This window comes from Sciurus carolinensis, chromosome 5, assembly GCF_902686445.1.
Source record: "Sciurus carolinensis chromosome 5, mSciCar1.2, whole genome shotgun sequence".
NCBI lineage: Eukaryota > Metazoa > Chordata > Mammalia > Rodentia > Sciuridae > Sciurus > Sciurus carolinensis.
In genome coordinates this window covers 28,403,187-28,419,177 of record NC_062217.1, presented here as the reverse complement: position 1 = coordinate 28,419,177, position 15,991 = coordinate 28,403,187, and the positions used below count along the sequence as shown (strand labels likewise).

At 39.9% G+C, this 15,991-nt stretch overlaps 1 long non-coding RNA gene across 1 annotated transcript in view; it reads right to left on the bottom strand.

Annotated features, from left to right (window-relative positions):
- LOC124985077 (uncharacterized) overlaps positions 1–15,991 on the bottom strand; it is a 148,033-nt gene that overhangs the window by 49,707 nt on the left and 82,335 nt on the right. The gene's annotated exons all lie outside the window — the stretch shown is intronic.

Here is a 15,991-nt window from a genome sequence, read left to right as displayed (position 1 = left end):
GTTGATGGGCGTGGACTGGAACAGGTGTAGAATTACTAAGTAGCCCCTCCTCTTACCAGTTAATAGCACAGGAGAGAAAGATTTCCGAAAATCATTAGGTACAGAAGACTGGGGAGTCTGAACAGATGTGACACACGTCGGTGCTCTTGTGGATGGCAATAAAAGTGGTGTTGTGTTTGGAGTATGAAATACCTGTCTTATTGGTGCAATGAATTAAAAAATAAATATAAAGCAACCACGACTCACTATTTAAGAATGAATGCCAATGCAAATTGCGAGTCTGTTTTTTCTTATTATTTCACAAACTCTTATTGGAGGTTTTAAACCGTTTGGGGAGGCATTTTTTTTTGCATTCCCTCCTATCTTTGTGTTTCAAACTACACACATACACAGGACAGAGGTCCTTTTTTATTCTTATCTGGCCAGCAGCCAAGAAGCTGGCTGGAAGAGGGAGATGAGAGATGGCGGGTGATGACCAGGAAGGAACCGGTTGTGGGTGTGTGTCAGGCAGCAGTGCCGGGAACCCAGGATTGCTGTGACCCACCCCTTCCATCCTGTGCTCCACCTGGCAGCTGGCTTCTCCAGAAGTCCACACTGCCTGGCAGTGGGGCTAGAGGTCTAGAAAACAGGCATTCACTGCTGACAGGATGAGGGCCCACGCAACAGATTAAAAAGCAAAAGCTGTTATCCTGTGGAGAGGCTGCCTAGTTTCCAACTAAAATGGTCAGTTGGTTTGGTGGTCTCAGAAGAACCAGCGTCCTGCTTGACCTGGTCTCATATTTTCTTTCTTCCCTTTCCAGAAATTGTATTTTTGTGTCCTTTGTTTCTTTCTCCCTTGCTCTATGTATGGCAGTGCCCTGCATTCTTTTCTTTGCAGAAATCATAATTCTATCATTTATCTTCCCCAGCCATGCCCTAGGGCTGTGTCCACTGGCGGTCTCTCTTCAGTGGGCACAGACACACACACACACACACACACACACACACACACACACGCCCCTCTCATTCTGTCCAGCTGCAGTGGTGAGTCAGAAGATAAAGAAGATGGGATCCGTCTTTTCTCTTCCTAGTGCTAGGGATCAGCAGGCACAAACATTTTATTGTAAAGAATGTGTGTGTTGTTTTCACTGTTTACTTGCATTTCCTGGATGGGGATGCCAAGTAGATCGTATTATTCGTTAAATTGAGAGCTGGATCTCTTTACCTAGTCAAAGACACACTTCCATGCTAACAGAAGTTTATTCTCTATCTTTCTTATGCCCTTTCAGCAACAGGTCTTCAAACTAGGACAGATTTCTGAAGAGAAAAGCATGTTTTTACAAGTAGGTCCAGATTAGAGTTGTTAGAATAATTCAGCAATCATTTTCATATTAGATCATTAGGTTATTATTATTATTATTTTTTTTTACTGATTCTGAGAATCACCAGCATGGGGGCCTCCCAGGACTTAGAACTACTTTGTCCAACTGAAATGTATCAGGAACTTCTAAAAACAAGGAGTGACTTGTACAACACCATTTTTCAAAGCCCAGGAGACTGCTTGAAACTCCTTCACCTTGTTGAAAATATATTTTTTCTAGTAAAGAAATAAAGAATAGAGCACTTTAGAAAGTTTGAGATAACCATTTCATAGGAAAAAAAAATACATTACCACACCCAAACCTCAAGAACAGTGTTTAATTTTCAAACATATAACAAGGCAGAGTCTTAGGGCATAAAAGGCTTGATGTTAAAAGGGAGAAATGTGCAACAGTCAGGCAGAGTGTTCAGTCACTTTCTTTCCCAATTCATAGTACCATCATGAGGCTAAATAAGGGCATATATGAGATGAAATAGAAGTCTCCTAGGAAAGGTATTATTACACACAGAGTGTGCATCAGTTACATCTGCACAGTGTGCACATATAATTTAGCTTCTGTCTTTAAGAGGCTGCTGGAAGCTCAGAGTGAAATACCTATGCATCTGGAACGCATCATAATAATAGCCGTCATTCACCACATGCTTAACACCAGCCAGGTCTGTGCTAAGCCTTTGGTGTGCATTATCTCACTGATTCCTCCTAAACTCTGTTTTAGAGATGGGCACACTCAGACACAGAGTCAAACATCCAGGTATTGGCAGGAGTGGGTGGAGAAAATTTAAACACAAATTTTATTTGACTGTAAAACTCTTGTTCAAGTTCATGCTTTAAGCTGCATCAATATACTACATTGTTAGATGTGCGTGACATCTACAAGGAATTGGAAATCCTTCTTTAGTTTCCTAAAATGATTCTCAACTGCAGCAACTGTCACTAGGCCTGCTCTGTGTAGGGGAGATGTCAGGGGGCTTTGAGGTACCTGAAATGAAAGTTAAAAAAAAAAAAAAAAAAAAAAAGAGGATTCAGACTTTTGCAAGAGGTAAATGCACTTTTATATAAAAGCATTATATTTTCTTGAGATTTAGATTACCTACTCTACTTTGGAGATACCTTTAGTGCTCTGATACTCTAAAAATTAAATGATTTAAGAAAGGGTCAGAGGGGTTCAGGATATCCACTTGATCCCTCTCCTGTCCAACACAATTCCCTCTTAAAAGGAATATAAATCAGATAGGAATCTAGTTCATTTAATATATTTCCTAAAGAGAAAAGTGAGGATAGCTTGAATTCACTACTATTAAAAATTTAGGGTAATATAAACAAAGAACAGTTTTTATTTATTCAAAAATGGCACTAAATCTATGAAAAAAGTAAACCATCCTTTCAAAATATTTAAATTGGCTACAACATGAATAGCAATCAACCAGAGAAAATTCATCTTCCTTTGATCTAAACGAGAGTATTCATCAGTTGCAATGTTAAGTCTGCCTTCCCTCTTTATAGTAATTGCCAAAAGGAATTTTATTCTTTTTCCAGACAGACAAAGGAATAATGATATTGGGCACTGAGCTTAGAGGCATCTCAACACTAATAGCATAATTAAGTAACTATAAATATGTAACTGGACATTTTAATTTTAATAGCCATTATGTTTTTAAGGTGTCCATTCTCCTATAAGTTCAATAAATTAATCTCTTTTGAATTATTTTAATTTCTACCCTTTGATAATTTGTGTATTTTTATCTTGAACAATGTTGTCATCCCGTAGCATTTTATTCTTCCCATAATGAGACAGTACCTTGTTTCTCTTAGACCATTCAGTCTATCAAAGACATTTCCTGAGTTTGTAGCTATGGATTCTTGTGTGTGTGTAGCTTTTACAGAGAGTGACTGAATTATTTTGCTTTTTTTGTGAGACAGCTGCAAGTGTATTGAAAATGATACAATTGCACAACTATAGACTTCTTTCTTATTGTCACCTTTACAGGAACAATCCGCCCGTGGAGGTTTTAGGTCTGTGGGGATTCACCAAATTAGCTTCTGAATTTCGGTCTGACCCAGATGTGATGCACATTGGCAAATATTTCTCATTTTTGAACTATTTATCCAGTTTTAAACAGAGAGGGCCTATTATCCAGTGGGTTTGCCACCAGGAAAAAAATAATAGTATAAAATGTCAGAATGATGAATAACACCAAGTCAGGTAGTTCTCTCAGAATGGTCACCAGTCACCTCTTAATTGATAGCACAACCTCTTTTAGTAGGGGTAACAATGCTTTCAGTAGTATCTGTGGTGTGCTTATGGCCGAGGACATCTTTCCTTAGTTCCTAAAAACCTAAATTAAGATGTTCAGTACTTACCTCACTGGCTCTCAACAGCAATCAACACTAATGACTAGTCCTTCCCTTTTTCAGTTCTGTGCTCCTTTGGTTTTTTCTGAAACTATCATCACTTGTGTTTCTTCCTATATTTGGGTCCCTTCTGCTCAGATTTTTCAGGGGTTCCTTAAAAGTCTATTTTCCTCCCATCCTGTTTTTGGCAAGCCCCATATATTGAAGCACAACTATGCATCTATCATCACGCTAAGTTCAATGTCTGGACTCATTTAGATTAGGTCTAGGCTCCTTCACCTAGGAAGGAAGTAGACCTAAAATAAACAATTTACTGCAATACAAGGTGGCCAGTTTGTGCAAAGGTGACACTGAAAAACTACTTGTCACCTCTTCCTGATGGAAAAGGGGATGGGAAAGGAAGGGTTCTTAGAGAAGGAGTGGGTTCACAAGGCAGATGAGGGGACCCAATGCAAAGTCACTAAGCTGTGACAGAGCACTGAACGTCCACGGAATGGCAAATAGTTGCCCTCCGTGTCCACAGGTTCCACAACCACAGATCCAGGCAACTGTGGATGGAAATTTTTTTTCAATTGCATCTGCACTGAAAATGTACAGACTTTTCCTTGTCATTATTCCCGACACGATGCAGCATGACAACTATTTACACAGCACTTACATGCATCAGGTGTTACAAGTCATCTATAGACGTTTTAAAGCATACAACAGGCTGTGCACAGGTTCTGTGCAGGTGTATGCCATTTTATGGAAGGGACTGAGTGTCTGTGGACTTGGGGATCTGGGAGGGTCCTCGAGTCAAACCCCTAAAGATACTGAGGCGTGACTACACAGCGATCCTACTGCAGTGGGGCCTGGTAGCACACAAAAGCACACACATTGGAAAGACCAGACGGAGCACTTCATAGAACAGGAGCTGAATGAACAATAATAAGTAGTGCTATTATATGTTTTTAACATCAGCACAAATTACATATCTGGAAGATATCTACTTAAAAAAAAAAAAACTCATAAAAAAAGCAAGCTCTGACCTCTTAAAACAAGTTGGTAATTCCTAACAAAATGTAAAAAGACATTTAAAAAAATCTAGCTCCAATCAATAACTCTTCTCCTAAACCATCTTTATTTATCCTAGGAACTGTGGTATGGGGATTTGCTGAAGCACTCTTACACAAGCTTTTAATGTCATGTACCTCTTTTGAAAAGCTTCAGAACCAGTTCTCACTGGTCGCAATCCAACTTCATTTACACTTGCATTCCTCCTTGTTCAATTTTGCAAGTCTCAGCAAAATGCCAGTAACTGCCTGGCCTTTTATCAAGCTATGGTAAGGCTTAAGGGCACATTTTTTTTTTTTTTATGTGGGGGAGGGACCTGTGTGGATCCCTCTAGTGAGATGATACACACCAGCAAATCTCTATACATACTACCCTAATGCATCCACACAATCCAGGAGAGGACAGACTGTTTTCGTCCTTCTGTTTAAGGGATTGAACTGAAATTTGCATTCTGAAAAGAACTGAAGACTGTTTTGTGTTTGAATACTAAAGAGTGCAGTCTGAGAAAGGTTGATTCCCACAGTCAAGTTGGCAAGTGACTACTGTGACTGAGATGGCTAGAGAAAGGTGGCTTTCCATCATCAGTCATTCTCACCCACGATTTCAACTTTCACCTGTGTGCCAATGCCTCGGCCCAGGCATCTCCACGGTTTTCAAGAGCTCCATGTTCAAGTGTGTTGTGACCACTTTTGGTGGATGTTCACCATGTACAAAACTGGGAACTCCAAATGTGTAGCTCCTGAGTTTCTGAGTTTCTTACTTCACTAAAATGGTACCTGCTATTTACCCTGGGACTGAAGCCACAAACCTTGGAATTAGTCTGTCTGAATCATGCCATATTTACCCCTTAAACATCTTTTGGCTTGTGTCCTCCACTCCTCCTGTCACTGCCTGGTGGCAGCATTCATTATCTCTTTCCTGAACTATTGCTTGGGACTCCCAACAGGTCTGGCCACTTACAGGCTCGGTTCCTTAAGCACTGCATTTCTGGCATGGCATTTTGATCCTTCATACCTCAGCAAACTACCCCTGGTTAGCATGCTTCCCACTTAGGAATTGGACAGGACACTTGCAACGCACAGACCAGTCCAGAGAATCACGAGACTGATACACACACTAGGCATCATTTCACGCAACACAACTGCTTTAGCTTTTATTGCAACCTTATTTCCCTCCTGAATTATGGGTTGACCAATCAAAACTCCCAAACTTCAACACCTGCTCCCTATGAGGGAGACCTTGCCATCCAGGACCTGGACAGCAGACTGATAACACACCAGAGTCTTTCATGTTGCTCCCATTAGATTTCATTTTGTTTCTTTTGGTCCTTAGAGCCAGCCTGTGCTTTCTCCCACATGTTTAGGGTTTTGTTTTGGAGGGGATGACAGCAAAGAGTGTAGTATTCAGAACTGTATTTTAATATTTTTTACTTTAAAAAAAAGTTCCTTGAATGAAAAATCAAAATTAATTTATGAATTTTGATTCTGAAAAAAACAAATAAATTATTATTTACTAAGACTCAGCTATTTAATATTCTGGTGTCTTGATTTTCTGATTTGGAAAAAGGAAGTAATTTTTGCTTCTTTCATTGGTGCCTTGTCTGAGTTTACTAAGTAATGGTTGGTGTCCTCAGATGAAAGATAAAGATATAAAAATGAATAATAAGTAACAGCAAGTCAAGAAATTACACACACACACACATACCAGCTGGTATTACCTTTGTAATTATAATATCACTTTCGTAGAGCTCATCAAATTAGAGGGCGGTATTTCTGATAAAGATATTCAATAAATTAAGCACATAAGGAAACTTCCCCAACCTAATAAAGTACATTTACAAAAACCCTGTGGATAATCACATAAGCAACCATGAAAGACTGAATGTTCCCCTCTAAGATCAGGAACAAGGCAAGCTGTCTCCTCTTAACACTTCCATTCAACTGGAAGATATTATCTGGAGCCTATCTGGAAAAAAAAAAGAAATTAAAAGACATCAAAATTGGAAAGAAGAATATAATATTAATATTATATGATGTTTTTAAAATTTAAATTTCTAATTTTTTCTTTGCTAATATAGAAATACAATTGATTACTGTATAGAGGGAAAAGAGGGGTGGGAGGGGTGGGGGGGAAGGAAAAAATAACAGAATGAATCATATAACATTAAACTGTATTTGTAGATAAAATGATTATCTATGTAGAATCTGTTGGACACCCCTGCAAAGTTACAAAAACTAATAAAGTGAGTTCAGCAAGATTGTAGGACATAAGATAAATCCGTCCAAAAAAAATCAATTTTCTTTCTTTCTTTCTTTCTTTTTTTTCTTTCTTTCTTTCTTTTTTTCCTTTTCTTTCTTTCTTTTCAGGGCAAAGATAACAGCTTTACTGGTCATATTCAATGAAAGTTTTTTTTTTAATTTATTTTTATTGTAAACAAATGGGATACATCTTGTTTCTCTGTTTGTACATGAAGTAGAGGCATACCATTTGTATAATCATACATTTACCTAGGGTAATAGTTTTTGATTCATTCTGTTATTTTTTCCTTGCCCCCCACCCCTCCCACCCCTTTTTTCCCTCTATACAGTAATCAACTGTATTTCTATATTAGCAAAGAAAAAATTAGAAATTTAAATTTTAAAAACATCATATAATATTAAATATTTAGAGACAAATTTGACAAATATGTGCAGACCTCTATATTGAAAACTAAAATAACATAACTAGGAGGAATGAAAGAAAACCTAAATAAAGCCGGGCACAATGATGCACCCCTGTAATCTCAGCTACTCAGGAGACCGAGGCAGGAGGATCTCAGTTTGAGGTGAAGCTGGCCAAGTTAACAAACTCTATTTCAAAATAAAATACAAAGAACTGAGAATATAGCTCAGCAGCAGTACAGTGTTCCTGGGTTCAACTCCCAGTATCACCATGCCACCTAAAATAAAAATAAAATAAAATAAATGGAGAGGTATACTATATTCATACCCATGGGTCAGAGGATTCAACATATTTTCATGTACTCAAAGAAGTACATGAAAATGTGTTCAGCACCACTGATCATTAAATGCAAACTACACTGATACCACTGCATACCAATTAAATTGGCTAAAACTAGGAGACTGATCCTACTAAGTGTTGAGAAGAACGTGAAGGACCTGGAATTCATCTAATATTGTTGGTGGGAATGTGAACTGGTAACACTATTTTGAGAAAAAGTTTGAAAGTTCCAGAAAAATCTAAGCATCCACCTACCACATAAGCCATTCCTCTCTTAGGTACTTATTTAACAGAAATGACGACATAGATTTATACAAGGACTCAAAATCTGCATTAACACCAATTTTGCTTGCAATAGCCAAATACTGGAAAGAACATATCTATCAGCAAGAGAATGGATAAACCACAGTATATCTGTACAACAGAATACTGCTTAGGATTAAAAGAGATGCCCAGCAAATCTCAAAATAATCATGCTGAGTGAGAGAGTCCAGACCACGGAGCTTGCGTACTGAGTGATTCCATTTATATAAAACTCTAGAAAATGTAAACTAATCTACTGTGCCAACAATGAGATTAGTGACTGTCTGGCAAAAGGATGGAGGGGAAGAAGATGAAATGCTGGGGGTGGGAAGTGATGGATACTCTTAAGTCAAAACTGTACACTTTAAAAGGTGCAGCTTGTTATATGTCAATTAATCCTCAATAAAACTTTTTCTAAAGGCAATGCCAGTGCATTTGAACAAAGACTCATCGAAGTTCCAGACTCAAGCTAACAGAATTAATAAATAAATGTGAAAATGATTCTTCTTATTCTATCATATATATCAAAAATAAGGGGAAAATATACATATGCCTCCAAGAGTCATGCAATTTTTTTTCACTTAAGGATTTAAACAGGCACAGCTGCATATTCCTGTAATTCCCAGGAATTATTTGGGAGGTTGAGGCCGGAGGATTGCAAGTTGGAGGCCAGCTTCCACACTTAGTAAGACCCTATCTCAAAAGAAAGAGAGAGAAAGACAGAGAGAGAGAGAGAGAGGCAGACAGACAAGGATATAATTATCCTGAATTATGTCTTTAGGTTTAAATTTATACACTATAAACCCCAAGCGTGTCTAAAAGAATGTCTCCTTTGACATTCCCAGGTAATGCATTCAACAGAACAGTGAATTGTCCAAAGAAGGCTTTCAACGAACATTATAGGAGGAATGAATAGATGAGTGAAAGCTGCAATGAGAGAAGGCATTTCTTGGCAGGAAGAGCTTCCTCACAAGTTACCCAGCTAAGATGGGAAGCCCAAAATACTTCAGATCAGAATAAGCTTCAGTTCTCTTAGCTGGCTTGGTATGGGCTTGCTGGACACCCCAGGCAGGGATAGAATGAGCTGGTCTGGAGAATCTTCTCACATTTTCTGCTGCTGCTGCTGTTCTTGGGATGCTCCTATTTGAACCCTCCAGGTGCAAGTGCAGCAAGAATATCCACAACAGCTCCAGTTAGGTGGGATCAAATATCTAATGACAAAATGGCTGAGATGTCCTGGTCATTTTATACATCAAGACAGCTCTATTCTGTGCTGTTTCAGGTACAGTGAGTGGAAAAACCTTATAATCACAGATTTATAAAGAGGGGCCAACAAATTGTATCACGAACATGTCTTTTCTTCCTTTAATACCGAAATCTAGAAAATACAAATTTCTCCTTCTCTCCTTTGTCTCATCGACTTGCAGACCCTACCTATGAGTTTCAGTCTTCCCCTGCCCGGCTCTTTTTCCTTATGCACAAAGTATCTCCTTTGTCCCCACCCTTGTCTTTTATGACAAGGGAAAGCCACAGAAGCAAAGGAGAAATTTCAAAAGGAGTTCTTCCAGAAAGAATTCCTCTCTGCCCTCAGTGTTGAACAAGAACCACCATTTTTTTTTAAAACCTCTGTCCCGGAATTGGGTTCCAACTCAGATTCCAAACACGCCTATGTGTTACTCAAGATTCCAAAGTGTGACACGTTTGTTTGTTCACTATGAATCCCAGCTAGCTTTGAGAACCATGATCAAAACTGGGAACTGTCTCCATTAGGAGGTGGGCCTTAATCTTCCACTTCAATTCTCCCAGGTTCTCTTATCTTGGATGCATCTACTTATGCATTTATTTATATATATTTTTCTGTTTTCTAGATGAAAGGGTGATATCTTTGTATCACATTTTAGAAGCTAATCAAGGCTTAAATATGAAAAAACAAACAATAAGCTAAACCAACATCTTTCTACTCCCATAAAATATAACTATACATTTGTGTTACTAATTTTTGATGAACAGCTGGGAGGTAAGACTTTAGCTAACTCTTGAAGCAGATCTATTTTTGGTTTCTCGTATCAGCTCTGTACTTCTCTTACTCATTTTATTAATACACTGGTAATTAGAATTTAAAGGAAGACATTGTCACGGTAGCTCAAAAATCTATATTTTGGATTTTTTTAGCTGTTTTGTAAAATTTCTCTTTCAACGATATTTTGCGGAATATTTGGGAAGTATACACACACAAAAAATAGTTAGATAAAAGGAAGTAGGAAAAGAATCTTGTAACCCCACCAATCAAGACAACCACTGTCAACATTTTGGCACATTTGGTTCCAGACTGTCTTTGTTCTGCCCTCCACCAGCCACCCAGGTCTGGCCTCGAAGCCTGTTCTCAGCCAGCAGAAGGAATTCTTCCCTGTGAATGGCACCTCATGGCTGAGAGGGGCCAAGGGAGGCATTCTGGAGCCACCCAATGAGATAAGGAGTGGCTGTCAAGGCATAAGAAAGCAGGAGGTGCTAGACACTGTGAAACCGGGGCAAATGTCTCCCTGAAAGGGCAGTGGCTTCCCAAGGCCCACTGAGCTGTGGCTCTGGAGGCCCACAGGCCTTGATTTGCCTCATCCTCCTATTTTTCAAGAGAAGCTTGTAATCCCAGTTTCTATGGTGAAATATTCTGACTTGTAAATGTTGGCTTTAGGTTTTAGTTTTGGGTGCTTCCCCGACCCCCAGTACTGGGGATTGAACCCCAGGGTGCTTTACCATTGAGCTACATCCCCAGTCCTTATTTAATTTTATTTTTTAGCAAGGTTTAAGGCCTTGTTAAATTGCTGAGGTTGGCCTCTAATGTGTAATCCTTCTGCCTCGGCCTTGGGAGTTGCTGGTATTACAGGCCTGGGCCACTACACCTGGCCAATTTTAGGCTTTTAAATGCACTGTGTGAACCAAAGAAACTGAAATGGAGCAGGAGTTGCAGTCTCTGGTTCAACCCCTTTCCTGGAACTACACAGAAAGGCTTCTTCATTGCATGTCTGGAATAATTTTCAGCAGATTTCAGTCTCAGAGATGTGTCTCAATGAAAAATGTCTAGAAAATCCTGAGAACAATCATCCTTTCTTGGAGATGCACCATGTAGGGAAGCACATCCCAGGCTCTTGAATTCTGCAGCAAAGAACTAACCCATTTAACTTTGTTTAACCATCATTTCCCAAACTTGGTTGAATACAGAACTTACTTTCCCCTTTTTCCTATGGAATGACTGTTAGTATCCTTCAGTCTTTCCATTCTGCAAAACAAAGTTTGGAAAGTGCATCTTTAACACAAAGTCATTTGGTTAATAGTCACTTGAGTGTTGTGGCAGGCCAGGGAAGGAGAAGCCAAAACAAGCTTCACAATGTGTCTTAAATTCCTGCAGGCTACTCTGGAGGTCCTCTCTCCCCTACAAGTAAGATGGACCTTGATGCTGGGTAACCAATTCATAATCACTCTTGCCTGCACTGCAGAAGGTAGGAAGGTAGACAAGAGAAAAGTAACCCTGAATAACTTATGTGAGGCTCAGGAGTCCAACACATGTCAAATGAATTGTCTTTATAATTTTTAGATAGATTTAAAAAATGAAATTTCACTTTGCTATCACTCACCAACTACTGTAAGCAGTCAAAAAGAGTCAAAATACAATTTATATTTTTTAACACATTGTCCTCAAAGTAGGCTGAAAGTCAACAGTGTTCTCACTGAATCAGTAATTACCCTCTTGTACACACACCTGTGTTTTTCTTGTTGTTGAACAAGTTTCTCTACAAAGGATCAGCTATCACACCACGTTTATGAAATGCTATCCTATTAGGGAGGTCAGTTTTTTTCCATAGATGACTGCTTGTGGTTTTGCTTTGGACTATGAATTTAACAAAAGCTTTGTGTGGTTTTTCATTTTTCCATGATAATTCTTCTAACGTTCTCAAAATAACACCTTGGCTTAAGCTTTTGTATGTCTTTATTTTTGTCAGATCTTTACTTTCTACTTACTATTTTCTGGAAGGCCAGGTATTAAACTGTGGCTTTTCCAAATTCTCTTTTCTACATTGAGAGAGAATTCTTCAGAAGTTTCGGATAATGAAGCATTTAGAAATTTTGGAAAATTTAAGAATTTTGGAAAACTAGCATGGAATTCTCAATGTAATTCAGACTTAAAACTAAAATACAGTATTTGCCAACTGTTAGAAATGTTTATTCTTTGGTCATTCCAGAGGGAGATAATAGAGGTGAAATTCTTTAAGTCACTTAAGACAAGTGTATTGTTTGAAAGGTAATATATAGATATAGATAGCCCTTTTATCGTTTAGAAGGTAATACATCCCATAATATATAAATATACATAGGAATCTTCCCTAGAAAATGTCCAGAATTTAATTTCTGCTTCAAAACATCAAAATGGCTTTAGTAAGGTCCAGATCCAAAAAGCCAGCAGCATAGGGTAGTTTCATACTTACTGGGGGCAAACACACTAAGCTCATACTATTAGGGGTGCAGGGATTGAGGTGGGGGTGTATTAAATGTGACTTTACTCAATATTCGAAGGCACAAGGAATTCTGACTTCCTGTGAACATTCTCTCTTTTTGCCCCAGACCAAACAAATTGGCTACTTGCTGCTTCTTTTCATATCCTGTGGCTGTCAAACACTCTTCCTTGACATGGACCCAAAGCTGTAATTTTCTTCCTGCATCCTTCTTTTTTTGGAGCAGGTATGTGGTTTTTGGTTTATGTTGTTTTTGTCTACATTCCTTCAAACTCCTCTTCTGATGCAATGCTTCCCAGAATACTTCTTGTATTCTGCTGATCCTTAGCACGGGAGGGTACAGTGCACATGCATACATGCGCGTGCGCACATACACACGCATGTATATGCATCTATATCTATACATCAATGTTTAAAAGTAGCCTTGGACTTTTAAACAGAGGTTGTTATTTAACAGATCAAATTTAATCAACCTCTGTGTTCTCATTCTTAAATTTTAGCTGTATCAAATTTTAGATACATATGATTCTCAAGTCTTATTGCCTCAGATTTGGGCTCTTATATCTCAATCCCCAGTGGACCTCCCCATCTGGACACTCAGAATTTCCCAGACTCTCGACATGTCCAGAACTGAAATCATCAAGGTCTGCATTACTCCCTGTCCTTCATATTCTTGGCCACCAAAGTTTCTCACTTGGGGAAAGCCTTTCCTGCTGTCCCTGCCACTATATACATCTACTGCTCACCAGATGCCACTGGTTATACCTCTGTGAACCCACGAACGCCTCTATTCCCGTCAGCCTTGTCTTAATGCAGAACTCCATTCACCTCTGACTAGATTCATCAACAGTCTCCTGCCCTTGACACTTTTCCTTCTCAAACATATCCTACATGTTGGTGCCAAAAGGCCCCATCTAAAAGGGAAATGGTCAGTTTATTCTCCGGTTCACATGGTTTGAATGGCTCCCTGCAGAGCACAGCTGGGGTGGCCGAGCATTTCCTCCAGTTTAGTCCTTTACATTCATCTCGTGCACCTGCCCCTACAACTCAGCTGTGTGTCCACGCCTCCACACTCCCCTCCCCACCCGGGCCCTTTCTCAGCTGGTACCTTCATTCCTGCTGCCACCTCCTCCTGGAGTCCTTTTCTAACTCTCTGCTCACATCTTAATTCTCTTGCCTGTCTCCCATATTGCACTCCCCCACCCCAATTTCCCAGGCTCCTTTAAGAAACCACTTCTGGCTCCCTCCAGCCCCTCTGTGCTCCCACCTGACTCTGTACACTATCGACCACTGAGTTTGGTTCTTAGACTGTTTTATAATCATTGCTTACGTCCTAAGTCTCCCCTGCTGGTTGTAATCTGTCCATTGTGCGTCTTTGTATCCCCAGCGCCTAGCACTGTGCCTGGCATGCAGTCAGCACTCAGGAAATACCTGCTGGACGGAGGAGCTGGAGGCACATTCTCCTGATTTGTAGGTGTGCGTGCAGGGAACAGGGAGAATCGTGCCTTCTCACTCCTGGCAAGTTCTAAAAACAATTTGAGGCTTCAGCTGTTAGATTTGCATAAACTTAAACAAATGTAAATACCTAACTAGTTGACAGGGGCAGCGGAAAGGCACTTAGAAAAGGAAAAGTAGGAAGAGTTCCCCACCAACTGAAGCATGTAGGTTAAAGGCTGACAGGAAAGGGGAGGGCTCTAAGCTTCTAAGGTTGATTTTCTTCATTCACAAATGGCTCAAATGTGACTCTCAACAACTTTTGTTATGTTTTAAAATGTGTGCAAAAAAAAAAAAAAATCAGAATTTTTTTCTTCTTTGGCTGTTCTATTTGGTTGACATTTCTAGATTCCAGATGATGACAACAGACTTGGAAAATGACAACATCCCACTCACGGGAAGAGGCAGGAGCGAAGAAGGATAAGGGCTTGGTGACAGCGGGAGGAGGCGGCAGGCTGGAGGGATGTGAAAGCCTGGCTCTGCTGACAGAGGACCTCCCTTCTGGGAGCACTGGCCCGAACGCACATCTGGGGGAGGCGCAGACCAGCTCCCGCTGGGGCGGCTAGCCCTGCCACTTCAGTCCACTCAACACAGCAAACAGCTACTGGGCTCTTTCATGCATCAGTCCAGGGGAGAGATGGGAATAAAAGAACAAGGCAGACTTCCCAAACTCAAGGAATTCGCAATTTAATGAACTAAGCAGAGAATAATGTACGTGACTAGATTAACTGTCTGGTTATCGTAAAGAACAGCTAGGGCCCTGTGCGTGTATGAATGTGTCAACGTTGACTTGCTGTCATGTATAACTGAAGGAACAAATTCTTAAGAGAGAGTAGCTAGGGGATACTTTGAACAAGGGAAAGGTGAGGAAAGGAAGAGAGACCAAATTTCCATCAGATGTGTTTAGTGGACAATGTAAATGAAGAAGTGAATATAAGCAAAAAAGGGATAAACATAACTTGTGTCAACAAATGACCCAGTGTTTGCGCTGAATTTCACAAATGCAGCAGACCGTGCAGTCTGCTCTCAAGTTCAAGGGGTTATCTATGTGTTATTCTGCAGACGGCAGAAAATGCAAACTTTTGAAGGCCAAATTAAGAATGTTTACTTAAAATTATAGACTACTTGCATAGCTTCTGAAAATAAGTGTGAAACACTCCAAAACATTCAAATGAAGTTGTGAGAGGTACATGGGTTTTCAGGAGGAAGGCAGCAGGATTCCGTAAAAACAATCGCTAGGTGCAGTTTTGCTTCGGCTTCAGTGTTGTCTAATTAGCGATCAGTGTATGATAAACTGGAAGGAAGAACTTCAGAAAAGCAGCCGAATTTCCGCACGTTACATAAAACATCTTGTTAACAATGTTCTTGACACTTTGCAGGGTCTTCTCGTTTCTCTTGGCACTGGGACCATGGAGTGGACATAGCCAAGGCCTGGAAGCCCAGGATCGCTTGGCCAGAGGCCTTAGAGTTGGTCAAGGGAGTCACTAAGATGACCCAGAGAAAGAACAGCACGCACTACTTGGGACACAGCCTTTGTAAAGTAAAGCAATTTCTTATTTCCTCTCCTCTCCAATTATAAAGCAAATGGCATGGAACCATCCTGGAACAATAAACCCATTGTGTAGGGTGGGTTGGGGAACGGTTAATTTTTACAGGACTCCAACAGTGGTGTTTGAACTTTCAAAGCATGCTTATGTAATACTTTGATAAAAAGAAAAATTAATAAAAGATAATAAGCTACAAAACAAAATCTCCAAGGAAACAGCTGACAACACAATGCATGAAGGCAAACAAAGCGTGATCCCAGCCCTGAAGGAACCTGCAATCCAGTGTCAAACGGCCTTGTCCTGGCAGGAGGGTGAAAGAACACTGACCTTGAAACTGGAACTGGGCTTGAGTCCAGACCCTGGCATCCAGTAGCTGT